The sequence below is a fragment of the Paramisgurnus dabryanus genome, chromosome 1 (genome assembly GCF_030506205.2).
Source record: "Paramisgurnus dabryanus chromosome 1, PD_genome_1.1, whole genome shotgun sequence".
NCBI lineage: Eukaryota > Metazoa > Chordata > Actinopteri > Cypriniformes > Cobitidae > Paramisgurnus > Paramisgurnus dabryanus.
The window spans coordinates 4,906,157-4,923,440 of record NC_133337.1 but is presented as its reverse complement, the minus strand read 5'-3'; positions in this window follow the sequence as shown (position 1 = coordinate 4,923,440).

The window sequence follows — 17,284 nt, the reverse complement described above, 5'->3', positions numbered from 1 at the left end:
TGACGCCGATGTTCTTTTAAATACTCCTTCTAGAATATTCATGCGATTGACTCCAGAAGTGGTCAACATGATGCCGAGACATTGTAGATGATAAATTGCGAAGGGATTTTTGATATCTCGAAAGCTGTTCCCATGGCAACGCCCCAAACTTTACATTTATTTCAGGCATATTTAGGGCTCTTGGCCTGCTTAGATTAACCTAAAAGTCGGCACACACATCAGAGTTGTCGGCTGTTAAGTGTGCACAAACAGGTCACACATAGGCGTGTCTCTTAAGTGGCTCACTAGCGCCCCCGTTTGTCTAAAATGTGGGGTTTCTTTTACCTACAGTCCCCAAATGGCTCAGTAACAACATTAAATAGCCCACTGATATTTACCCACTTTATGCCCTTGCCCACCGTGCATCGTTTTCTCGGACGCACCGTGTAGCGGTAAAAAAACGTGCGAGGGCCCGCCATTGCTGCTTGTTAGGGCCCGAGCACACTAGTGTGAGGACCCTATTGTTTTTGCTTCGTTTATTATTATTATTATTATTCTTATTCTTCTTCTCCGAAATGGATCGCATTTTTGAGGGGCTAAACACACTCGAAAACTCATGAAATTTTGCATACACATCAGAAGTGGCGAAAATTTACATGTGGCATAGGCGCCAGAAGTGGGCGTGTAGAAATGGCTCGATAGCGCCACCTGCAAAATTTCAAAAGAACAGCCCCCCCACTACGAAAAACGTACAGATACGAAATTTGGTAGGATCATCTATCACCCCAAGACCTACAAAAAAGTCTCTTGGAGCTGAGCTCTATACCCCACAGGAAGTCAGCCATTTTGAATTTTAGCTGTGATTTCTGAGCAAATTTTGGCATTTCCAGGCTTCGTACTTTAACGAACTCCTCCTAGAGATTTTATCAGATCGTCATCATATTTGGTCAATCTCATCTAAAGGCCTTTGCGATGTTAAATTGCGGAGCTTTTGACTTTTCGTTGGAGGGTGTGTCCGTGGCGGCCTGACAAATTTCAGCGTTTTCGCCATAAAACAGGAAGTGGTTCTAACTCAGGCATTCAATGTCCAATCTGCCACACACTTCACATGTTTGATAAGTGTCTTGACCTGAACACATTTCAATGCCAATATTCAGCTTCAGTCATAGCGCCACCTAGAGGTAGCAGGAAATGCCATGTTTTGCGTTGTGATTTCCTGCTCTTAGAGATTTAATAAAATCATCATCATATATGGTCAGACTGATCTTAAGCCCTTTGCAATGATAAATTGCGAAGATCTTGACTTTTCGTTGGAGGTCGTGTCCGTGGCAGCCTGGCAAAGTGTGATGTTTCTCCATGAAACAGGAAGCTGTTGTAATTCAGGCATACATTGTTCGATCTGCCCCAGACTTCACACGTTTGTAAAGGGTCCCGGCCTGAACACGTCAATATAACAATAATCAGGTTCAGTCATAGCGCCACCTGCTGCACACAGGCGGTGTGGCACATACATTTTTCTTTGAATATCCACCTATATTTACCCACTTTAATTCATATCCCCCTGGTTCGATGCTTTACTAATGCCATAGGGTGGCGGTGCACATGCGTGCGAGGGCCCTTCCATCGCTGCTTGCAGCTTTAATTTTTATTATTTATTTTTTTTATTTTTTTTATTTTTTTAACACTTTTGGACATTTTGGGGGCCTTAACATACTCGAAAACTCTTGAAATTTGGCACAGACGTCAGAGTCGTCCGTCATCGCAGAAATCCAAACGCTGGAACACGGGCGTGGCACAGGGGCTCTGTAGCGCCCCCTGTAATGCAAAAAAAACATTGATGCACAGATCGGGCAAAAATGTACGCACATGTACGAGACTTGGTACGCTTATAGATCTCATCGACCCGAACAACTTTCGCCTCTAACATTTAAGCTCCGCCCAACAGGAAGTCGGCTATTTTGGATTGTTTAAAAAATGCATGTGTTGAACTTTTATATACTCCTCCCAGGGGATTCATGCGATTGACACCAAACGTGGTGATCATGATGCCGAGACATTGGACTTGCTAAATTGCGAAGGGATTTTTGATATCTCGAACGGTTCCGCCATGGCGAGGCGACAAAGTTGTGGCGATATCAGAGAAACAGGAAGTGTCTAATATCTAGGGCAAAAAATGTTTTATTGTAATGACACGTGGGGTGTTTGTTCGTCTGAAGATTCCGATCGCATCGATGTGCCTATTGTGACTCCCGGATATAGCGCCACCACCAGGCGCCAGGAAGTGTGTCAGTCACAAAGCTGGATTTTTTTTGACAGTTCCATGCTATGTTCTTTTAAATACTCCTTCTAGAAAAATAATGCAATTGACACGAGAAGTGGTCAACATGATGCCAAGACATTGTAGATGATAAATTGCGAAGGGATTTTTGATATCTCAAACGCTGTTCCCATGCCAACCTGTTAAACTTTACTTTCATTTTTAAGGCATATTTAAACCTTACATCTGCATGCGGTAAACTTTTAAATACTCCTCCTGAGGAAATAATGTGATTGACTCCAGAAGTGGTCAACATAATGCTGAGACAATGTAGATGATAAATTGCAAAGGGATTTTTGATATCTCAAACGCGGTTCCCATGGCAACGTGTCAAACTTTACTTTCATTTTAAAGGCATATTTAAGCCTTTCAGTTGACGCCGATGTTCCTTTAAATACTCCTTCTAGGATATTCATGCGATTAACACCAGAAGTGGTCAACATGATGGCGAGACATAGTAGATGATAAATTGCGAAGGGATTTTTGATATCTCGAACGCTGTTCCCATGGCAACGCGTCAAACTTTACTTTCATTTTAAAGGCATATTTAAGCCTTTCAGTTGACGCCGATGTTCTTTTATATACTCCTTCTAGGATATTTATGCGATTAACACCAGAAGTGGTCAACATGATGCCGAGACATTGTAGATGATAAATTGCAAAGGGATTTTTGATATCTCGAACGCTGTTCCCATGGCAACGCGCAAACTTTTCTTTTATTTCAGGCATATTTAAGGCTCTTGACGTGCTTAGATTAACATAAAAGTTGGCACACACATCAGAGTTGTCGGCTGTTAAGTGTGCACAAAAAGGTCAGACATAGGCGTGTCTCTTAAGTGGCTCACTAGTGCCCCCGTTTTTCTAAAATGTGTGGTTTCTTTTACCTACAGTCCCCAAATGGCACAGTAACAACATTAAATAGCCCACTGATATTTACCCACTTGATGCCCTTGCCCACCGTGCATCGTTTTCTCGGACGCACCGTGTAGCGGTAAAGAAACGTGCGAGGGCCCGCCATTGCTGCTTGCAGCTATATTTTTTATTATTTTTTTATTTTTTATTTTTTTTAACACTTTTGGACTTTTTGGGTGCCTTAACATACTCGAAAACTCTTGAAAATTGGCACAGACGTCAGAGTCGTCCGTCATCGCCGAAATCCAAAGGCTGGAACACAGGCGTGGCACGGGGGCTCTGTAGCGCCCCCTGTAATGCAAAAAGAAACATTGGGGCACAGATTCGACAAAAATGTACGCACATGTACGGGAGTTAGTACGCTGATAGATCTCATCGACCCGAACAACTTTCGCCCTCTAACATTTAAGCTCCGCCCAACAGGAAGTCGGCTATTTTGGATTGTTTAAAAAATGCATGCGTTGAACTTTTAAATACTCCTTCTAGGGGATTCATGCGACTGACACCAAAGGTGGTGATCATGATGCTGAGACATTGTACTTGCTAAATTGCGAAAGAATTTTTGATATCTCGAACGGTTCTGCCATGGCGAGGCGACAAATTTATGGCGACATCAGAGAAACAGGAAGTGTCTAATATCAAAGGCAAAAAATGTCTTATTGTGATGACACGCGGTGTGTTTGTTCGTCTGAAGATTCCGATCGCATCGATGTGCCCATTGTGACTACCTGGTATAGCGCCACCACCAGGCGCCAGGTAGTGTGTCAGTCACAAAGGTGGATTTTTTTTGACAGTTCAATGCGATGTTCTTTTAAATACTCCTCCTAGAATGTTTATGCGATTGACACCAAAAGTGGTCAACATGATGCCAAGACATTGTAGATGATAAATTGCGAAGGGATTTTTGATATCTTGAACGCTGTTCACATGGCAACCTGTCAAACTTTACTTTCATTTTTAAGGCATATTTAAACCTTACAGCTGCATGCGGTAAACTTTTAAATACTCCTCCTGAGGAAATAATGTGATTGACTCCAGAAGTGGTCAACATAATGCTGAGACATTGTAGATGATAAATTGCGAAGGGATTTTTGATATCTCAAACGCTGTTCCCATGGCAACGCGTCAGATTTTACTTTCATTTTAGAGGCATATTTAAGCCTTTCAGTTGACGCCAATGTTCTTTTAAATACTCCTTCTAGAATATTCATGTGATTGATGCCAGAAGTGGTCAACATGATGCCGAGACATTGTAGATGATAAATTGCGAAGGGATTTTTGATATCTCAAACGCTGTTCCCATGGCAACGCGTCAGATTTTACTTTCATTTTAAAGGCATATTTAAGCCTTTCAGTTGACGCCAATGTTCTTTTAAATACTCCTTCTAGAATATTCATGAGATTGACACCAGAAGTGGTCAACATGATGCCGAGACATTGTAGATGATAAATTGTGAAGGGATTTTTGATATCTCAAACGCTGTTTCCATGGCAACGCGTCAAACTTTACTTTCATTTTAAAGGCTTATTTAAGCCTTTAAGTTGACGCCGATTTTTTTAAATACTCCTTCTAGAATATTCATGAGATTGACACCAGAAGTGGTCAACATGATGCCGAGACATTGTAGATGATAAATTGCAAAGGGATTTTTGATATCTCGAACGCTGTTCCCATGGCAACGTGCCAAACTTTACTTTTATTTCAGGCATATTTAAGGCTCTTGACGTGCTTAGATTAACCTAAAAGTCGGCACACACATCAGAGTTGTCAGCTGTTAAGTGTGCACAAAAATGTCAGACATAGGCGTGTCTCTTAAGTGGCTCACTAGCGCCCCCGTTTGTCTAAAATGTGGGGTTTCTTTTACCTACAGTCCCCAAATGGCTCAGTAACAACATTAAATAGCCCACTGATATTTACCCACTTTATGCCCTTGCCCACCGTGCATCGTTTTCTCGGAGGCACCGTATAGCGGTAAAAAAACGTGCGAGGGCCCGCCATTGCTGCTTGCAGCTATATTTTTAGGGCCCGAGCACCGAGGAGCAGGCCAGAATGGCCTGCACCGAATGGTGCGAAGCCCTATTGTTTTTGCTCGGATTTATTATTATTAGGGCCCGAGCACCGAGGAGCAGGCCAGAATGGCCTGCACCGTAGGTGCGAAGCCCTATTGTTTTTGCTCGGATTATTATTTTTATTATTTTTTTTTTTTTTTTTTTTTTTACACTTTTGGACTTTTTGGGAGCCTTAACATACTCGAAAACTCTTGAAATTTGGCACAGACGTCAGAGTCGCTCCTCATCGCAGAAATCCAAAGGCTGGAACACGGGCGTGGCACGGGGGCTCTATAGCGCCCCCTGTAATGCAAGAAAAAACATTGATGCACAGATCGGGCAAAAATTTACGCACATGTACGAGAGTTGGTACGCATATAGATCTCATCGACCCGAACAACTTTCGCCCTCTAACATTTAAGCTCCGCCCAACAGGAAGTCGGCTATTTTGGATTGTTTAAAAAATGCATGCGTTGAACTTTTAAATACTCCTCCTAGTGGATTCATGTGATTGACACCAAACGTGGTGAACATGATGTCGAGACATTGGACTTGCTAAATTGCGAAGGGATTTTTGATATCTGGAACGGTTCTGCCATGGCGAGGCGACGAATTTATGGCGAATTCAGAGAAACAGGAAGTGTCTAATATCTAAGGCAAAAAATATCTTATTGTGATGCCATGCGGGGTGTTTGTTCGTCTGAAGATTCCGATCGCATCGATGTGCCTATTGTGACTCCCGGGTATAGCGCCACCACCAGGCGCCAGGAAGTGCGTCACTAACAAAGCTGGATTTTTTTTGACAGTTCCATGCTATGTTCTTTTAAATACTCCTTCTAGAAAAATCATGCAATTGACACCAAAAGTGGTCAACATGAAGCCGAGAGATTGTAGATGATAAATTGCGAAGGGATTTTTGATATCTCAAACGCTGTTCCCATGGCAACGCGTAAAATTTTACTTTCATTTTAAAGGCATATTTAAGCCTTTCAGTTGACGCCGATGTTCCTTTAAATACTCCTTCTAGGATATTCATGCGATTGACACCAAAAGTGGTCAAAATGATGCTGAGGCATAGTAGATGATAAATTGCGAAGGGATTTTTGATATCTCGAACGCTGTTCCCATGGCAACGTGTCAAACTTTACTTTCATTTTTAAGGCATATTTAAGCCTTTCAGTTGACGCCGATGTTCTTTTGAATACTCCTTCTAGAATATTCATGAGATTGACACCAAAAGTGGTCAACATGATGCTGAGACATTGTAGATGATAAATTGCGAAGGGATTTTTGATATCTCGAACGTTGTTTCTATGGCAACGCCTCAAATTTTACTTTCATTTTAAAGGCTTATTTAAACCTGACAGTTGCATGCTATGTTCTTTTAAATACTCCTTCTAGGGAAATAATGTGATTCACACCAGAAGTGGTTAAAATGATGGCGAGACAATGTAGATGATAAATTGCGAAGGGATTTTTGATATCTCGAACGCTGTTCCCATGGCAACCCCCCAAACTTTACATTTATTTCAGGCATATTTAGGACTCTTGGCGTGCTTAGATTAACCTAAAAGTCGGCACAAACATCAGAGTTGTCGGCTGTTCAGAGTGGACAAATAGGTCAGACAAAGGCGTGTCTCTTTAGTGGCTCATTAGCGCCCCCGTTTGTCTAAAATGTGGGGTTTTTCTTTTACCTACAGTCCCCAAATGGCTCAGTAACAACATTAAATAGCCCACTGATGTTTACCCACTTGATGCCCTTGCCCGCCGTGCATCGTTTTCTCGGACGCATCGTGTAGCGGGAAAAAAACGTGCGAGGGCCCGCCATTGCTGCTTGCAGCTATATTTATTATTTTTTTTTTATTTTTTTTTTACTTTTGGGCATTTTGGGTGCCTTAACATACTTGAAAACTCTTGAAATTTGGCACAGCCGTAAGAGTCGTCCGTCATTGCGAACTGGCAAAGGCTGGAAAACGGGCGTGGCACGGGGGCTCTGTAGCGCCCCCTGTAATGAAAAAAAAAACATTGGTGCACAGATAGGACAAACATGTACCCACATGTACGGGAGTTGGTACGCATATAGATCTTATCGACCCGAACAACTTTCGCCCTCTAACATTTAAGCTCCGCCCAACAGGAAGTCGGCTATTTTGGATTGTTTAAAAAATGCATGCGGTGAACTTTTAAATACTCCTCCTAGGGGATTCATGCGAATGACACCAAACGTGGTGATCATGATGTCGAGACATTGTACTTGCTAAATTGCGAAGGGATTTTTGATATCTCGAACAGTTCTGCCATGGCGAGGCGACAAATTTGTGGCGAAATCAGAGAAACAGGAAGTGTTTCATATCTAAGGTAAAAAATGTCTTATTGTCATGCCATGCGGGGTGTTTGTACGTCTGAAGATTCCGATCGCATCGATGTGCCTATTGTGACTCCCGGGTATAGCGCCACCACCAGGCGCCAAGAAGTCATGAACTTTTAAATACTACTCCTAGGTAATTCATACGATTGACACCAAACGTGGTGAACATGATACTGAGACATTGGACTTGCTAAATTGCGAAGGGATTTTTGATATCTCAAACGGTGTTGCCATGACGAGGCGACAAATTTATGGCGAATTCAATGAAACAGGAAGTGTCTAATATCTAAAGCAAAAAATGTCTTATTGGGATGAAACGCAGTGTGTATGTTCGGCCAAGGATTCCGATCGCATCGATGTGCCTATTTTGAGTCTCGAGTATAACGCCACCAACAGGCACCAGGAAGTGTGGCAGTCACAAAAGGTGGATTTCTTGACAGTTCCATGTGGTGAACTTTTAAATACTCCTCCTAGGATTTTCATGCGATTGACACCAAAAGTGGTCAACATGATACTGAGACATTGTAGATGATAAATTGCGAAGGGATTTTTGATATCTCGAACGCTGTTCCCATGGCAACACGTCAAACTTTACTTTCATTTTCAGGAATATTTGAGCTCTTGGCGTGCACTTTGGGTGCCTTAACATGCTCGAAAACAACGGACATTTGGCACAGATGTCAAAGTCACGTGCCACTAGGCTCATGCAAAGGCTGGAATATGGGCGTGGCAAGGGAGCTCTGTAGCGCCCCCTGTAATGCAAAAACAAACATTGGGGCACAGATCGAGCAAACATGTACGCACATGTACGAGAGTTGGTACGCATATAGATCACATCGACCCAAACAACTTTCGCACTCAAACATTTTAGCTCCGCCCAACAGGAAGTCGGCTATTTTGGATTGTTTAAAAAATGCATGCGGTGAACTTTTAAATACTCCTCCTAGGGGTTTCGTGCGAATAACACCTAACGTGGTGAACATGATGCCGAGACCTTGTAGATGATAAATTGCGAAGGGATTTTTAATATCTCGAACGGTTCTGCCATGGCATGCCGACAAAATTGTGGCGAAATCAGAAAAACAGGAAGTGTCTTATATCTAAGGCAAAAAATGTCTTATTGTCATGCCATGCGGGGTGTTTGTACGTCTAAAGATTCCGATCGCATCGATGTGCCTATTGTGACTCCCGGGTATAGCACCACCACCAGGCGCCAAGAAGTCATGAACTTTTAAATACTACTCCTAGGTAATTCATACGATTGACACCAAACGTGGTGAACATGATACTGAGACATTGGACTTGCTAAATTGCGAAGGGATTTTTGATATCTCAAACGGTGTTGCAATGACGAGGCGACAAATTTATGGCGAATTCAATGAAACAGGAAGTGTCTAATATCTAAAGCAAAAAATGTCTTATTGGGATGAAACGCAGTGTGTATGTTCGGCCAAGGATTCCAATCGCATCGATGTGCCTATTTTGAGTCTCGAGTATAACGCCACCAACAGGCACCAGGAAGTGTGGCAGTCACAAAAGGTGGATTTCTTGACAGTTCCATGTGGTGAACTTTTAAATACTCCTCCTAGGATTTTCATGCGATTGACACCAAAAGTGGTCAACATGATACTGAGACATTGTAGATGATAAATTGCAAAGGGATTTTTGATATCTCGAACGCTGTTCCCATGGCAACACTTCAAACTTTACTTTCATTTTCAGGAATATTTGAGCTCTTGGCGTGCACTTTGGGTGCCTTAACATGCTCGAAAACAACGGACATTTGGCACAGATGTCAAAGTCACGTGCCACTAGGCTCATGCAAAGGCTGGAATATGGGCGTGGCAAGGGAGCTCTGTAGCGCCCCCTGTAATGCAAAAACAAACATTGGGGCACAGATCAAGCAAACATGTACGCACATGTACGAGAGTTGGTACGCATATAGATCACATCGACCCAAACAACTTTCGCACTCAAACATTTTAGCTCCGCCCAACAGGAAGTCGGCTATTTTGGATTGTTTAAAAAATGCATGCGGTGAACTTTTAAATACTCCTCCTAGGGGTTTCGTGCGAATGACACCTAACGTGGTGAACATGATGCCGAGACCTTGTAGATGATAAATTGCGAAGGGATTTTTGATATCTCAAACGGTTCTGCCATGGCATGGCGACAAAATTGTGGCGAAATCAGAAAAACAGGAAGTGTCTTATATCTAAGGCAAAAAATGTCTTCTTGTGATGACACGCGGGGTCTTTGTTCGTCTGAAGATTCCGATCGCATCGATGTGCCTATTGTGACTCCCGGGTATAGCGCCACCACCAGGCGCCAGGAAGTGTGTCAGTCACAAAGGTGGATTTTTTTGCCAGTTCCATGCGATGTTCTTTTAAATACTCCTTCTAGGATTTTCATGCGATTGACACCAAAAGTGGTCAACATGATGCCAAGACATTGTAGATGATAAATTGCGAAGGGATTTTTTATATCTCGAACGCTGTTCCCATGGCAACACCGCAAACTTTACTTTTATTTCAAGCATATTTAAGGCTCTTGACGTTCTTAGATTAACCTTAAAGTTGGCACACACATCAGAGTTGTCGGCTGTTAAGTGTGCACAAAAATGTCAGACATAGGCTTGTCTCTTAAGTGGCTCACTAGTGCCCCCGTTTGTCTAAAATGTGGGGTTTCTTTTGGCTACAGTGCCCAAATGGCTCAGTGATAACATTAAATAGCCCACTGATATTTACCCACTTGATGCCCTTGCCCACCGTGCATCGTTTTCTCGGACGCACCGTGTAGCGGTAAAAAAAACGTGCGAGGGCCCGCCATTGCTGCTTGCAGCTATATTTAGGGCCCGAGCACCGAGGAGCAGGCCAGAATGGCCTGCACCGAATGGTGCGAAGCCCTATTGTTTTTGCTCGGATTATTAGGGCTCGAGCACCGAGGAGCAGGCCAGAATGGCCTGCACCGTAGGTGCGAAGCCCTATTGTTTTTGCTCGGATTTATTATTAGGGCCCGAGCACCGAGGAGCAGGCCAGAATTTATTATTATTTTTTATTTATTTTTTACGTTTTGGGGAAATTTGGGGGCCTTAACATACTCAAAAACTCTTGGAAATTGGCAGAGACGTCAGAGTCGTCGGCCATTAGGACCCGGCAAAGGCTAGAACTCGGGCGTGGCAAGGGGGCTCTGTAGCGCCCCCTGTAATGCAAAAACAAACATTAGGGCACAGATCGGGCAAAAATTTACGCACATGTATGAGAGTTGGTACGCATATAGATCTCATCGACCCAAACAACTTTCGCCCTCTAACATTTAAGCTCCGCCCAACAGGAAGTCGGCTATTTTGGATTGTTTAAAAAATGCATGCGTTGAACTTTTAAATACTCCTCCTAGAGGATTCATGGGATTGACACCAAACGTGGTGAACATGATGTCGAGACATTGGACTTGCTAAATTGCGAAGGGATTTTTGATATCTCGAACGGTTCTGCCATGGCGAGGCGACAAATTTATGGCGAATTCAGGGAAACAGGAAGTGTCTAATATCTAAGGCAAAAAATGTCTTATTGTGATGACACGCGGGGTGTTTGTTCGTCTGAAGATTCCGATCGCATCGATGTGCCTATTGTGACTCCCGGGTATAGCGCCACCACCAGGCGCCAGGAAGTGTGTCAGTCACAAAGGTGTTTTTTTTTTACAGTTCCATGCGATGTTCTTTTAAATACTCCTCCTAGGATTTTCATGCGATTGACATGAGAAGTGGTCAACATGATGCCGAGACATTGTAGATGATAAATTGCGAAGGGATTTTTGATATCTCAAACGCTGTTCCCATGGCAATGCGTCAAAGTTTACTTTCATTTTAAAGGCATATTTAAGCCTTTCAGTTGACGCCGATGTTCTTTTAAATACTCCTTCTAGGATATTCAAGCGATTGACACCAAAAGTGGTCAACATGATGCCGATATCTTTTTGATATCTCGAACGCTGTTCCCATGGCAACGTGTCAAACTTTACTTTCATTTTCAAGGCATATTTAAGCCTTACAGTTGCATGCAGTAAACTTTTATGTACTCCTTCTAGAATAATCATGCAATTGACACCAAAAGTGGTCAACATGTGGCCGAGACATTGTAGATGATAATTTGCGAAGGGATTTTTGATATCTCGTATGTTGTTCCCATAGCAATGCCACAAACTTTACTTTTATTTCTTGCATATTTAAGGCTCTTGACGTGCTTAGATTAACCTAAAAATTGGCACACACATCAGAGTTGTCGGCTGTTAAGTGTGCACAAAAAGGTGAGACATAGGCGTGTCTCTTAAGTGGCTCACTAGTGCCCCCGTTTGTCTAAAATGTGGGGTTTCTTTTACCTACAGTCCCCAAATGGGTCAGTAACAACATTAAATAGCCCATTGATATTTACCCACATTATTCCCTTGCCCACAGTGCATCGTTTTCTCGGACGCACCGTGTAGCGGTAAAAAAACGTGCGAGGGCCCGCCATTGCTGCTTGCAGCTATATTTTTAGGGCTCGAGCACCGAGGAGCAGGCCAGAATGGCCTGCACCGAAAGGTGCGAAGCCCTATTGTTTTTGCTCGGATTTATTATTATTATTTTTTTTTTTTTTTTTTTTTTTTTTACGTTTCAGGGCAATTTGGGGGCCTTAACATACTCAAAAACTCTTGAAAATTGGCAGAGATGTCATAGTCGTCGGCCATTAGGACCCGGCAAAGGCTGGAATTCGGGCGTGGTAAGGGAGCTCTGTAGCGCCCCCTGTAATGCAAAAACAAACATTGGGGCACAGATCGGGCAAAAATTTACGCACATGTACGAGACTTGGTACGCATATAGATCTCATCGACCCGAACAACTTTCACCCTCTAACATTTAAGCTCCGCCCAACAGGAAGTCGGCTATTTTGGATTGTTTAAAAAATGCATGCATTGAACTTTTAAATACTCCTCCTAGAGGATGCATGCGATTGACACCAAACGTGGTAAACATGATGCTGAGACATTGTACTTGCTAAATTGCGAAGGGATTTTTGATATCTCGAACGGTTCTGCCATGGCGAGGCGACGAATTTATGGCGAATTCAGAGAAACAGGAAGTGTCTAATATCTAAGGCAAAAAATATCTTATTGTGATGCCATGCAGGGTGTTTGTTCGTCTGAAGATTCCGATCGCATCGATGTGCCCATTGTGACTCCCGGGTATAGCGCCACCACCAGGCGCCAGGAAGTGTGTCAGTCACAAAGCTGGATTTTTTTGACAGTTCCATGCGATGTTCTTTTAAATACTCCTTCTAGGATTTTCATGCGATTGACACAAGAAGTGGTCAACATGATGCCGAGACATTGTAGATGATAAATTACGAAGGGATTTTTGATATCTCAAACGCTGTTCCCATGGCAACCTGTCAAACTTTACTTTCATTTTAAAGGCATATTTAAGCCTTACAGTTCCATGCGATGTTCTTTTAAATACTCCTTCTAAGATTTTCATGCGATTGACACCAAAAGTGGTCAACATGATGCCGAGACATTGTAGATGATAAATTGCGAAGGGATTTTTGATATCTCGAACGTTGTTTCTATGGCAATGCGTCAAATTTTACTTTCATTTTAAAGGCTTATTTAAACCTGACAGTTGCATGCGATGTTCTTTTATATACTCCTTCTAGGGAAATAATGTGATTCACCCCAGAAGTGGTCAACATGATGCTGAGATATTGTAGATGATAAATTGCGAAGGGATTTTTGATATCTCAGACGCAGTTCCCATGGCAACGCGTCAAACTTTACTTTCATTTTAAAGGCATATTTAAGCCTTTCAGTTGACGCCGATGTTCTTTTAAATACTCCTTCTAGAATATTCATGCGATTGACTCCAGAAGTGGTGTACATGATGCCGAGACATTGTAGATGATAAATTGCGAAGGGATTTTTGATATCTCGAACGCTGTTCCCATGGCAACGCGTCAAACTTTACTTTCATTTTAAAGGCATATATAAGCCTTTCAGTTGACGCCGATGTTCTTTTAAATACTCCTTCTAGAATATTCATGCGATTGACTCCTGAAGTGGTGTACATGATGCCGAGACATTGTAGATGATAAATTGCGAAGGGATTTTTGATTTCTCGAACGCTGTTCCCATGGCAACGCCCCAAACTTTACTTTTATTTCAAGCATATTTAGGGCTCTTGGCCTGCTTAGATTAACCTAAAAGTCGGCACACACATCAGAGTTGTCGGCTGTTAAGTGTGCACAAACAGGTCACACATAGGCGTGTCTCTTAAGTGGCTCACTAGCGCCCCCGTTTGTCTAAAATGTGGGGTTTCTTTTACCTACAGTCCCCAAATGGCTCAGTAACAACATTAAATAGCCCACTGATATTTACCCACTTTATGCCCTTGCCCACCGTGCATCGTTTTCTCGGACGCACCGTGTAGCGGTAAAAAAACGTGCGAGGGCCCGCCATTGCTGCTTGTTAGGGCCCGAGCACACTAGTGTGAGGACCCTATTGTTTTTGCTTCGTTTATTATTATTATTATTATTCTTATTCTTCTTCTCCGAAATGGATCGCATTTTTGAGGGGCTAAACACACTCGAAAACTCATGAAATTTTGCATACACATCAGAAGTGGCGAAAATTTACATGTGGCATAGGCGCCAGAAGTGGGCGTGTAGAAATGGCTCGATAGCGCCACCTGCAAAATTTCAAAAGAACAGCCCCCCCACTACGAAAAACGTACAGATACGAAATTTGGTAGGATCATCTATCACCCCAAGACCTACAAAAAAGTCTCTTGGAGCTGAGCTCTATACCCCACAGGAAGTCAGCCATTTTGAATTTTAGCTGTGATTTCTGAGCAAATTTTGGCATTTCCAGGCTTCGTACTTTAACGAACTCCTCCTAGAGATTTTATCAGATCGTCATCATATTTGGTCAATCTCATCTAAAGGCCTTTGCGATGTTAAATTGCGGAGCTTTTGACTTTTCGTTGGAGGGTGTGTCCGTGGCGGCCTGACAAATTTCAGCGTTTTCGCCATAAAACAGGAAGTGGTTCTAACTCAGGCATTCAATGTCCAATCTGCCACACACTTCACATGTTTGATAAGTGTCTTGACCTGAACACATTTCAATGCCAATATTCAGCTTCAGTCATAGCGCCACCTAGAGGTAGCAGGAAATGCCATGTTTTGCGTTGTGATTTCCTGCTCTTAGAGATTTAATAAAATCATCATCATATATGGTCAGACTGATCTTAAGCCCTTTGCAATGATAAATTGCGAAGATCTTGACTTTTCATTGGAGGTCGTGTCCGTGGCAGCCTGGCAAAGTGTGATGTTTCTCCATGAAACAGGAAGCTGTTGTAATTCAGGCATACATTGTTCGATCTGCCCCAGACTTCACACGTTTGTAAAGGGTCCCGGCCTGAACACGTCAATATAACAATAATCAGGTTCAGTCATAGCGCCACCTGCTGCACACAGGCGGTGTGGCACATACATTTTTCTTTGAATATCCACCTATATTTACCCACTTTAATTCATATCCCCCTGGTTCGATGCTTTACTAATGCCATAGGGTGGCGGTGCACATGCGTGCGAGGGCCCTTCCATCGCTGCTTGCAGCTTTAATTTTTATTATTTATTTTTTTTATTTTTTTTATTTTTTTAACACTTTTGGACATTTTGGGGGCCTTAACATACTCGAAAACTCTTGAAATTTGGCACAGACGTCAGAGTCGTCCGTCATCGCAGAAATCCAAACGCTGGAACACGGGCGTGGCACAGGGGCTCTGTAGCGCCCCCTGTAATGCAAAAAAAACATTGATGCACAGATCGGGCAAAAATGTACGCACATGTACGAGACTTGGTACGCTTATAGATCTCATCGACCCGAACAACTTTCGCCCTCTAACATTTAAGCTCCGCCCAACAGGAAGTCGGCTATTTTGGATTGTTTAAAAAATGCATGTGTTGAACTTTTATATACTCCTCCCAGGGGATTCATGCGATTGACACCAAACGTGGTGATCATGATGCCGAGACATTGGACTTGCTAAATTGCGAAGGGATTTTTGATATCTCGAACGGTTCCGCCATGGCGAGGCGACAAAGTTGTGGCGATATCAGAGAAACAGGAAGTGTCTAATATCTAGGGCAAAAAATGTTTTATTGTAATGACACGTGGGGTGTTTGTTCGTCTGAAGATTCCGATCGCATCGATGTGCCTATTGTGACTCCCGGATATAGCGCCACCACCAGGCGCCAGGAAGTGTGTCAGTCACAAAGCTGGATTTTTTTTGACAGTTCCATGCTATGTTCTTTTAAATACTCCTTCTAGAAAAATAATGCAATTGACACGAGAAGTGGTCAACATGATGCCAAGACATTGTAGATGATAAATTGCGAAGGGATTTTTGATATCTCAAACGCTGTTCCCATGCCAACCTGTTAAACTTTACTTTCATTTTTAAGGCATATTTAAACCTTACATCTGCATGCGGTAAACTTTTAAATACTCCTCCTGAGGAAATAATGTGATTGACTCCAGAAGTGGTCAACATAATGCTGAGACAATGTAGATGATAAATTGCAAAGGGATTTTTGATATCTCAAACGCTGTTCCCATGGCAACGCGTCAAACTTTACTTTCATTTTAAAGGCATATTTAAGCCTTTCAGTTGACGCCGATGTTCCTTTAAATACTCCTTCTAGGATATTCATGCGATTAACACCAGAAGTGGTCAACATGATGGCGAGACATAGTAGATGATAAATTGCGAAGGGATTTTTGATATCTCGAACGCTGTTCCCATGGCAACGCGTCAAACTTTACTTTCATTTTAAAGGCATATTTAAGCCTTTCAGTTGACGCCGATGTTCTTTTATATACTCCTTCTAGGATATTTATGCGATTAACACCAGAAGTGGTCAACATGATGCCGAGACATTGTAGATGATAAATTGCAAAGGGATTTTTGATATCTCGAACGCTGTTCCCATGGCAACGCGCAAACTTTTCTTTTATTTCAGGCATATTTAAGGCTCTTGACGTGCTTAGATTAACATAAAAGTTGGCACACACATCAGAGTTGTCGGCTGTTAAGTGTGCACAAAAAGGTCAGACATAGGCGTGTCTCTTAAGTGGCTCACTAGTGCCCCCGTTTTTCTAAAATGTGTGGTTTCTTTTACCTACAGTCCCCAAATGGCACAGTAACAACATTAAATAGCCCACTGATATTTACCCACTTGATGCCCTTGCCCACCGTGCATCGTTTTCTCGGACGCACCGTGTAGCGGTAAAGAAACGTGCGAGGGCCCGCCATTGCTGCTTGCAGCTATATTTTTTATTATTTTTTTATTTTTTATTTTTTTTAACACTTTTGGACTTTTTGGGTGCCTTAACATACTCGAAAACTCTTGAAAATTGGCACAGACGTCAGAGTCGTCCGTCATCGCCGAAATCCAAAGGCTGGAACACAGGCGTGGCACGGGGGCTCTGTAGCGCCCCCTGTAATGCAAAAAGAAACATTGGGGCACAGATTCGACAAAAATGTACGCACATGTACGGGAGTTAGTACGCTTATAGATCTCATCGACCCGAACAACTTTCGCCCTCTAACATTTAAGCTCCGCCCA